The sequence below is a fragment of the Erinaceus europaeus genome, chromosome 11 (assembly GCF_950295315.1).
Source record: "Erinaceus europaeus chromosome 11, mEriEur2.1, whole genome shotgun sequence".
In the NCBI taxonomy this organism is placed as follows: domain Eukaryota; kingdom Metazoa; phylum Chordata; class Mammalia; order Eulipotyphla; family Erinaceidae; genus Erinaceus; species Erinaceus europaeus.
The window spans coordinates 25,599,965-25,611,578 of record NC_080172.1 but is presented as its reverse complement, the minus strand read 5'-3'; positions in this window follow the sequence as shown (position 1 = coordinate 25,611,578).

Sequence of the window (11,614 nt, the reverse complement as noted above, 5' to 3'; positions counted from 1 at the left end):
TGCACTCAACCAGGTTTGCCACCACCCAGCCCCAAGATTTAGAGAAAGCACCATTGTAGACATTGAAATTCGGACTACATTGTTTCCAGGAAAATTAAATTAGCTGATGAGACAGCAAAAAGACTGCCCAAACCCAAACTTATCTTAACTGAGAAATGGCCACTTCTAGAGACCAATGTGTTTATCTTCTATACCTATTTGGCCATCAGCTCTGTAGTCTCATATATTTCTGCTCCTGTGAATCTTTAGAATATCTAAACTTCTGTTCAAAAGGGAAAACAAAGTGATACTGTAAATGAAAAACACACTTGACATTGAAAAAGACAACAGTTTAAATAGACTTAATAATTAAAAAAAAAAAAAAAAAACAGCAGGACTTGGAGTGGAGCTGGTGTATTGCACCAAAATAAAAGACTCTGGGATGGGGTAGGGGAGGATTCCGGTCCTGGAGCATGATATCAAAGGAGGACCTGGTGGGGTTGTATTGATACGTGGAAAACTGAGAAATGCTCTCCATGTACAAACTGCTATAAACCATTAATTCCCCAATAAATAAACGTCTTTACTCTGAATATCCTGACTTTGACCAAGTGCAAAATGCTGTAAGTAAAATAAGACCCTCACTGAAGTTTTTTTTTTTTTAAGGATACCAGGAAAACTATCTTTCAGGTGAAGAAAAAAAACAAACAATTACATACATAAACAGTATATAGCATTGAGTTAAACAACCAAGCTGTTAAGGATCAGAGGATAAAATAGGAGAATAAAGAATCCTCTGCTGGCTGTTTTAGCCAACAGTATGAACATTGAGGACTGGGGAGATAACATAATGGTTACACAAAACAGCTTTCACACCTGAGGATCCAAAGTCTCAGGTTCAGTGCTGGGCATCATCATAAGTCAAAGTTGAGCAGTACTTTGGTGAAAATAAATAAGCAAATAAACAAATAACATTGAGTATAATATATAGAGAGATTTATGGGAGTAATGTGAAAAATTACTTATGTCTTTATTTACTTTTATAAATGAATTTATTTGTTGGATAGAGACAGAGAGAAACTAAGAGGGAAGGGGCAACATAGAGAGTGTCAGAGACAGAGAGAAGCTTCCCCACTGCATGTGAGGACCTTGGTTTGAACCTAGATCCTTGTGCACTGTAAAAATGTGTGTGGTTAACCACCTGTCTTTAATTTATGTCTTTATTGCACAGAAATCAATATACAGCTGACTAGAAACTCTGAAGAAGTACCTGTGACAGAAACAGAATCACCATGACCTGTGATACATATTGTGGACATCGGAAAGTTGATTGATGTTAAGTGACATGATTTGTGCTTTTATTGTCCAGAAGTTGCAGTACAACTGACTAGAGAAGAAGCCCCTGTGAGAGAAACAGGGACACTATGATCTGCAGCACACATTAAGGATATCAGAACATCGATGACTATGTACTATATGTTTTGGTAACATACACGGACACCATGATTTACAACATGGGTGGAGGCTCACCATTATAAGGTTCAACTTTCATCAGCCTTATTCTGCATATAGATAAACAAAAGTAATGGGTTAATGGGGTAGATAGAGACAAAGCCTTGCTTGATCTTCCCAACGTACAGATAATGATTTATTTCTGTATATGTAAAGTCCTTATAACAAAAACAGTAATTTTCTTCTAGAATTCAAAACATTGTGTATACCAACTGTGCCTTTAAACAGTTGTCTAGGAGTCGCGGTAGCGCAGTGGGTTAAGCACACATGGAGCGAAGCGCACAGTGCAAGGATCCCTGTTCCAGCCCCTGGCTTCCCACCTGCAGGGGTTCGCTTCACAAAAGGTGAAGTAGGTCTGCAGGTATCTTTCTTTCCCCTTCTCTCTCTCTCTCTTCTCATCCTCTCTCGATTTCTCTCTGGCCTATCCAACAACGACAGGAACAACAACACTAATAACGACAATAAACAACAAAGGCAACAAAAGGGAAAAATAGCCTCCAGGAGCAGTGGATTCGTTGTGCAGACAATGAGCCCCAGCAATAACACTGAAGGTAAATAAATAAATACATACATAAATAAATAAATAGTTGTCTAAATTAATGTATTAAGTATGCCCTAAGAATCTGGATAATAGGGCAGAGGTAGATAGCATAATGATTATGCAGAGTCTTTCATCCCTCAGGCTTGAAAGTCCCAAATTCAATCCCCCATACCACCAATGTGCTCTGGAAAAAAAAAGAACCTGGATAACCACATGGTTTACATGTCCTTCAGAAGGATTAATGGTGGGGGTAGATAGCATAATAGTTATGCAAAGAGACTCTGTGCCTGTGCCCCAAAGTCCCCAGGTGCCACCACAAACCAAAGCTGAGTAGTGCTCTGGTGGAGGGAAAAAAAAAAGAAAAAGATAAAAACAGGGGAGGTGGGGATTATGACAGAACAAGAATTAAAAGTTATTGCTAAAATATGAATAAGGGCAAGAGACTGACATACTTTAATGATGACTCTTTAGTCACTATCAGGCCAACCCATCAGCTGGGGCCCTAGTCTGGGAGTCCTGGGATTCCCACACAAACACGATGAGCCTAGACCTCAAAATAGAACTCTCTCTCCATTATCACTGGTCATCTCCATCAGGAACAACATAATGGACCCCTTTGGGGGGCCCCTATAGGACCTTGCCCTCAATGTGGATCAACAATGGTAGATAATGTTCCATCCTCTGAAGGGGGGTTGGATAATATACTCTATCTACCACCTGAAGAAGATGGGTCCTGACATTGGTGCAACTTGGAATGTTCCTACAATGACCACAGAATGCAAGTTTGGAACTACAGGGATGTAGAGGTTACACAGGCTCCTATGCTGAATGTGGTCCCTGGATCAGATCAAATCAATGGGGTTTACAGTCCACAATATCTATACACTTTTCCCATATTTGGGAGCTACTCTCTTCCCTGATCCAGCTTTCTAGCCCTTTTTCCAGCCATAAGATCATCTCCCCAGACAATAACCTAGGTCCATCTGCATATCAGATGTCAGGTTCAGTCAAAAACTAATAAAGTAATGGGCCCCGGGAGTCGGGCTGTAGTGCAGCGGGCTAAGCGCAGGTGGCGCAAAGCACAAGGACTGGCATAAGGATCCCGGTTCAAACCCCGGCTCCCCACCTGCAGGGGAGTCGCTTCACAGGCGGTGAAGCAGGTCTGCAGGTGTCTATCTTTCTCTCCTCCTCTCTGTCTTCCCCTCCTCTCTCCATTTCTCTCTGTCCTATCCAACAACGACAACAACAATAATAACTACAACAATAAAACAACAAGGGCAACAAAAGGGAATAAATAAATAAAATAAATATATATATAAAGAAAATCTTTAAAAAATAAAAAGTAATGGGCCCTTTGGACTATACCTAAAATAGACCTACTAGCTATTTCCAAAATGGAGACCCCAAATATTCATTTGCAATATTCCAGCCTTTAGGTTCATGATTAGTTAACAATTTGTATGGCTTTATATGTTAACTTTTTTTCAGCCACGAGGTTCCAGATGCTACCATGATGCCAACTGGACTTCCCTGGACAGATGACCCCACCATTGTCCTAGAGCTTCACTTCCTCAGAGCTCTGCCCCATTAGGGAAAGAGAGAGACATGCTGGGAGTATGGATCAACCTGTCAATGCCCATGTTCAGCAGGGAAAAAATTACAGAAGCCAGACCTTCCACCTTCTGCACCCCAAAAAGACCTTGGGTCCATACTCCCAGAATGATAAAGAATAGGAAAACTATCAGGGGAGGGGATGGGATATGGAGCTCTGGTGGTGAGAATTGTACCCCTCTTATCCTATGGCCTTGTCAGTGTTTCATTTTATAAATAAATTAATTTAAAAAAAAAGAATATACATGAAATGGAAAAAAAAGTCATTGCTAAGCAATTGTAGTCTAAATATCTATTATTGCTGGGAGGGGAATACTAGTTAACCAGAAACATTCCTTTCATGAAGAATGTCTAGTTTCAGTATGGTTACTGTGGAGAAAGTGTTGGTATGCATGAGACCCTTTCTGTTTCATTTGGTTTAAATCCCCACTGCTTAACACTATTCTATTTACATAACCACTTCATTCTATTTACATAACCACTGTTAACAAGTTCCACCCTCCCTCCAGGGCATTTGTGGTTCAGTGATAGGATTCTCGCCTGCTCCACCCCCTCCTTGTCACACCCTGATCCCTTCTTTGTCACACCCTGATTTTCACCAGTCACTTTTCTCTCCACCCTCTCTATGTCACATCCTGTTTCCACCCTACTTGGGAAGTATATATAAAGACAGCATTGTGAGTTTTAGAGTACTTTACCTTTAGTTTAGCTTAGCTCGGCTTAGATTGTGCTGCATCCTGCATGAATAAAGAGATACTGCCTACAGCTCAACCATGAATCCCTGGTCGTCTGTTACCCGCCGGTGAAGCTAGCCCATTGAAAACAACATTACCTGTCGAAAACAACAAGAAAGGAACTGTGCTTTGAATATTTGTTACTGTTAGGAAAGGAATCTGTTTAACATATGATAACTGAGAAAGAATTTGTAGTTTGCATATTTATTAGTACTAGGGAGGGAATAATAGTTAACCATTAAACACATTTTAAGAAGGAAACAGTTGGCTTCAGAGAATGGATTTTTAACTATGACTGATGCTGAAAACCTAAAATTTTGCATATTGACAGGGGAAAGGAGAGAAAAACTTTATAGTTAAGGATGGCAAGAATGGAGGAGGGAAATGAGTTGAAGATGGCAAGAATGGAGGAGGGAAATGAGTCCTTTTCCCCCTTTGGCAATGGCTTTTTTAAACAGAAATTTCAAATACAATTTTGAGTTTTGTTACCCCTATCATAATTTGTGATATTGACCTTTTTAAAAAATACATACTTCATTCACTTTTTTACAGTCCCATCTCCATTTATTGAAAGGACTCTATTTTCTTTATTACCTTACATCCAGTATCTTGAAAATTCTTTTTTTCTTTTGTATATTTCAGACTGAGGTTGTCACAGTTCTTTGTTAATCTATCATGAGAGAATTGGAAGGCTATCCATAAATTTACATAATCCTTCCTTCCTCCCTCCTCTCCTTCCTTCTTGCCTTCTCTTATTTAGTCCCAGGGAATGTACTCAGGGTCTTGTTTATATATTCTGACTCAATTTCTTTTTCTTTTTTCTCTCTATTTCTTCCTCCCTTCCTTCCTTCCTTTATTCCTCCCTTTCTTTCTCCTTTTCTTCCTTTTTCATCTTCTTCCTTCCTTTTTCTCATTTTCTTCTAACTAGATTGGGGAAGGGAGACACGCAGAGAGAGAGAGACTAACTCCAGAGCATTTCTCAACTCTAGTTTTTGATAGGACTGGGGATTGAACCTGAGAAGGCAGAGCCCCATGCGTGAAAATCCTACATAACTATTATGCTATCTCCCAGGCCGGACAAGTATATTATTTTCCAAATCATTAGTAGTCCGATAACTCTCTCATCCTCATGCTAGATTTCTAATTCTAGCTGAGAAGAGATTACAGTAAATTTTCACTTAACATTATTGATAAGATTTTAGAAATTGAAAGCAAAATTATCTATAATGAAAGCAGGTCCAGGTTAAGGAAAACAAGTCCTTGAAATAGGCCTGGGCTTCTAAAATAGGCCTGGGCTTTTCTCCCCCCCCCCCCCATCAGTGTTAAAATGAAGACTGGGGGCCAGGTGGTGGTGCACCTGGTTGAGCACACATCTTACAGTGCGCAAGGACCCAGGTTTGAGTCCTCAGTCCCCACCTGCAGGGGGAAAACTTCACAAGTGGTGAAGCAGTGCTGTAGGTTTCTCTCTGTTTATCTCACTCTCTATCACCCCTTCCCTCTCAATTTCTGGCTGTGTCTATTCAGTAAATAAATAAAGATTAAAAACATAATAAAAAACTACCCCCCTTAAAAAATGAAAAGACTGTTAATAAAATGGCTTCACTTGAAGACCTGTTATACTGTGAAAGACTGAATTGTTGAAAATTCCTCCCTCGCCCCTATCACTTTATCTGCAATTGGCCTATTTCCTGCATTGATCTTTTTTTTTTCTTTTCTGATTTTTTTAATTGGGAAATTAATGTTTTACATTCAACAGTAAGTACAATAGTTTGTACATGCATAACATTTCCCCAGAAACAGACTGCTGGAACAAGCTATTTCTTTTTATCCCTTTTTAAAAATTTCTTTATTGGGGAATTAATGTTTTACATTCAACAGTAAATACAATAGTTTGTATATGCGTAACATTCCCCAGTTTCCCATATAACAACACAACCCCCACTAGGTCCTCTATCATACTTCATGGACCTGTATTCTCCCCACCCACCCACCCCAGAGTCTTTTACTTTGGTGTGATATGCCAATTCCATTTCAGGTTCTACTTGTGTTTTCTTTTCTGATCTTGTTTTTCAACTTCTGCCTGTCTTTTTATTCCTTATAGTTCTATGAACCTAAGTTTTAATAACCACCATTATCTACTTTCTCTTGTTAAAAGACAGATAGTGGTTAAATTTTGGTTGTAACAGAAGTGTAATGGGTTGCAGTATGACTGTTTCTCTGTTCAGTAAAGATGCGTTTTATACAGACTCTCATACCTGAAGCTCCTAAGTCCCAGGTTCAGTCCCCCGCACCACCATAAGCCAGAGCTGAGCAGTGCTCTGGTGTTTCTCTCTGTGTCTCTCTAGAAAAATAAAATAAATAAAATAATTTTAAATCATCTCTCTCAAAAATAAAATGAATAAAATATTTTTTAAAGATGCATTTTATTGACTTTGTGATCATTCATATAGAATCAGAACATGTTGAAGACTGTTTCCAGATGTTGAGCAGAAAAGAAATATGCTTTAAGACAATCATTTAGTTACTACTTTATAGTAATTGATAGTTAAAGCATTGATTGGTAAGGTATAAATACAACTATGTTTTCCTCACACCTAATTTTATAATATCTGTATGCTATTTGAAATTGTTTAAGTAAAATGTGCTAATAGTATATTAGTGAAAACCTTGACTTTATAATGTATAGCACATTCTATACTTATTTTTTACTATCTACTACATAAGCTTCCCCCCTTTTTTAATGTATTATTATCTTTTTAAATTCTGTCTTATGGTGGTGTAGAGTAGTGAACCTGAGAGTTTGGAGTCTCAGACTTGAAAGTCTTTTTGCATAAGCAGTAACTATCTCCTCCCAACTCCACACACACTAGCTTTATTTATGGAATTACTGTATTAAATATTTACACTTTTCTTTAAAAATATTATGGGAGGGGGTCAGGCAGTAGCTCAGCGGGATAGGCACACATGGCTCGAAGTACAAAGACCGGCTCAAGGATGCCATTTTGAGCCCACAGCTCCCTACCTGCAGGGGAGAATCACTTCACAAGCGGTAAAGCTGGTCTGCAAGTATCTTTCCTCCTCTCTGTCTTCCCCTCCTCTCTCAATTTCTCTCTGTCCTATTCAACAACAATGACATCAGTAATGATACTAATAACCACAGCAACAATAAAAACAACAAAAGGGAAAAAAATAGCCTCCAGGAGCAGGCACCAAGCCCCAGCAATAACTCTGGAGGCAAACAAACAAACAAAAAAGCTATGGGAATGGAGTTTCCTGTGAGCTTGGTTTCCTTAACAAGGCAGCACCCTGCCCTTGCCAGTGAAGGTGGAGTTTGAAAGTGGTGAAAAGCTCCTGTTTGACGACATAAAGAAGCATCAGGTCACTTTGCCTGGGCAGGAGTAGCCCTGGGACTTCTGAAACCTCCTTGTCTGGATCAAAAAGAATTTGCTAAAAGAGCTGCCAGAGTTGTTCATCCAGGGAGACAGCGTGCGACCAGGAATTCTGGTACTGTTTAATGACTTGGACTGGGAGCTGCTGGGTGAGCTGGAGCAGGGCAGCAGCCTCTTCATCTCCACACTCACTGTATGGAGGCTAGGGGCCCCTCTTTGCACCTGGGGTCGCTTGGGCCAGGAAGAAAAGACCAGTCTGACTGCTGGTCGCCTTTGGCTGTTTTCTTCCCTGCTCTGTTCCCTAAGTTCCAGCCAGGCAGGGAAAAGAGGCCAGGTGCTAAAAAGGAGCCTTTCTCAGGCTTGTGAGCAAGAGTTGGTGAGCCCAGCACATGTTCTGCCCACAGCTGGAGGTTAGGGGGCAGGGTGCCTCTGGATTTATCAGGAGTGAATGAGACTGCAGTCAGGTGAGCTGTCATTCACATCTTGTGTCTCATTCTAAACTCTGAGTGACCACTGATGAGGCAACTTGCTCCTAGACCAGTGTTTTTGTGGGAAAGATGAATGGACCTGAATAACTGATGGGAAGCCTCTCCCTTCCAAAGACTGAAGAGCTCCGCCTCAGTTTCCCCATCTGGATGGCTGAGGGTGATGGATGTCCCCCTCATCATTATGGAATGCCAGCTAGGGTCCCTTATTCAGGGCTGACCCTCCCTTCCCTGGCCTGCTCCCCCCCAAAAAAAAAAAACACGTCCTGCAGGAGCTGCTCTAGCAGTCACACCTTTCCTCCTGCTTTCCCCAGCCCCAGCCCTTGACCCCGACAGGCCTTCCCACACATGCAGGCTGCCAGATGGGCTCCTGAGACCTTCCTCTAGCAAAAGATGCCTATCCCTCATTCTGCCTGGGTGGAGAGGAGGCAGGAATGAGCTAAACCTGGGATTGGTAAGGAGAAAAAGGCCTGGTTGGTGGGGCAAGGTGCCTCAGTTTCCACCTCACCGACATACCAACAACTGAATATTGATATCACCTAAGAACTAGGAGATGTTTGATGACACAAATGTGGGTTTTATTGTTCCATTTTCTTCAGGAAGCAGGATGGGGCATCACCACTGGGTAGACAAAATGGCTCCCCTCCTCCCTCCATCTCTTCTGGAAGTCTTGAGGTCATAGTGCCTGTAATAGCTGGCCTTGGACAAGTAAAAGATGAAGTTACTAAATAAAAAATAAATAAATAAATAAATAAAAAGTATATATATGACTTGTTAACAGATGTATCTTCTTTGATTTTGACTTTTAAATTTCTATTTTTTTAAAAGATTTTATTGATTGATTCATGAGAAATGATAGGAAAGAGAGAAAGAACCAGACATCAGTCTGGTACATGTGCTGCCAGGGATTGAATTTAGAACCTCATGCTTGAGAGTCCAATGCCTTATCCACTGTGCCACTTCCTGGCCTACTCTATCTGTATTTTTTGATAGAGACAGAGAAACTGAAAGGAAAGGGGCAAAGAGGAAGAGAGAAAGACACCTACGATACTGCTTCACCCACTTGTGAGGTTTCCCTCCTGCAGGTGAGAACTGGAGTCTTGAACTTGGGTCCTTGGTATGGCAATGTGTGTACTCTATGGAGTATGCCACCAACCAGGCCCCAGATAAATCTTTCTTATTGATCTATGATTAATATGACTAAAAGTACCATGATTAATATGTACTAAAAGGACAGTTGTGTGTGTTATCAGTTTATATACATCCTTCTATGCAACTGAAACTCAAACAGTATTAAAATAATAATCTATCATGAACATTACAGTTATGTAGTTTTAATATCTATCTATCTATTTATTTATTTCTGCTGGCTCTTGTGCCTGCAAGATTCCACTGCTTCTGGCCAACTTCTTTTTCCTCCTTTCAGTTTCTTTCATTCCTCAATGACCCTGGGTCCATGCTCCCAGAGGGATAGAGAATGGGAAAGCTATCGGGGGAGGGGGTGGGATATGGAGATTGGGCGGTGGGAATTGTGTGGAGTTGTACCCCTCCTACCCTATGGTTTTGTTAATTAATCCTTTCTTAAATAAAAAAAAAAAAAAAGAAATTATTAACCAGGGGCCAGATAGCGGCACTGCTGGTTGAGTGTACATGTTACCATTAACAAGGCCCCAGATTTGAACTCCATGTCTCCAATTGCAGGAGGGAAAGCTTCATGAACAGTGACACAGTACTGCAGTATCTCTCTTTCTCATTCCACTCTCTATATCCCACTGCCATCTCAATTTCCCTCTCTCCTAAAAAAAAAAAAAAAAAAAAAAAGAAAGTGACAGAGAGGGTGGGGGTAGATAGCATAATGATTATGCAAAGAGACTCTCATGCCTGAGGCTCTAAAGTTCCCAGGTTCAATCCCCCTCACCAAAATCCCATCAGGCAGAGCTGAGCAATGCTCTGCTTAAAAAAAGAAAAGAAGTGACAGAGAGAGAAAGAGAAAGAGAGTCAGGAGACACATCACAGCACCTCTCCACCATTAATGGAAGTTCCTTTTGGTGCTGTGGTGTGCATGATGTTGCCATGTGGCTTCAGACGCTCAAGTCAAGTCCTCTTGTATAACACAAGTATTTGTTTTGTGAATTACCTAGTAATATTTTGTTTTGTGAACTATCTAGTAATACATATACACACACACAGGCAAATGAGCCATATTTATGTGAAGCAGGGTAATGAACCACTGACCCACAAGAAAATATCTTATATTTTGAGTAAGAGTTAGAAAGAGAGAGAGAAAAGGGGAGACATGTAAAGCACTGAGTTCTGTGGTGTTGTCCCTATTCATGGTGCTCAAGTTGTGGCAGAGATAAAACAGGTGTTCAAGTATATTTTTTACCCCTGAGCTCTTGTCAGGGACCATTAATATGCTATGATTTGTACAGCATTTAAAATGGAAAACATGGGGGGGGGGTAGATAGCATAATGGTTATGCAAAGAAATTCTCATTCCTGAGGTTCCAAAGTCCCAGGTCCAATTCCCCGTACTATCATAAGCCAGAGCTGATCAGTACATCATAAGCCAGAGCTGATCAGTGCTCTGGAAAAAAAAAAAAAATGCTAAAATGGAAAAAACAAATGAAGAATAGTGTGATGATCAAGTAAATTGCTTTGTTGGTTTTATTTGGTTTTTATTTAGTTAATAAGATTCAGTGACTGGGAAATGGTTCAGTGGATAAAGCCTTGGAATCCTGAGCATCAATTCCTAAATTTAGTGGGAATAGATAGCACAATGTTTATGCAAAGAGACTTTTGTGTCTGAGGCTACAAAAACCCCAGGTTCATCCCCCTGCACCACCATAAGGCAGAGCTGAGCAGGGCTCTAGTATAGAAATTAAATAAATAGTAACAAAAGCTGGAGAGGTTGTGGGGTCAAAGGAACCCTCCTGCACTGCTGGAGAGAACAGTCTGGAGAACTCTCAGAAGCCTAGAAATGGACCTACCCTATGACCTTGCAATTCCTCTCCTGGATATATATCCTAAGGAACCCAACACACCCATCCAGAAAGATTTGTGTATACCTATGTTCATAGCAGCACAATTTGTAATAGCAAAATCCTGGAAGCAGTCCAGGTGTCCAACAACAGATGAGTGGCTGAGCAAGTTGTGGTCTATATACACAATGGAATACTACTCAGCTATTAAAAATGGTGAGTCCATTTTCAGCCCATCTTGGACAGAGCTTGAAGAAATCATGTTAAGTGAAATAAGTCAGAAACAGAAGGATGAATATGGGATGGTCTCACTCTCAGGCAGAAGTTGAAAAACAACATCTGAAGAGAAAACACTAAGCAGAACCTAAACTGGAGTTGATGTA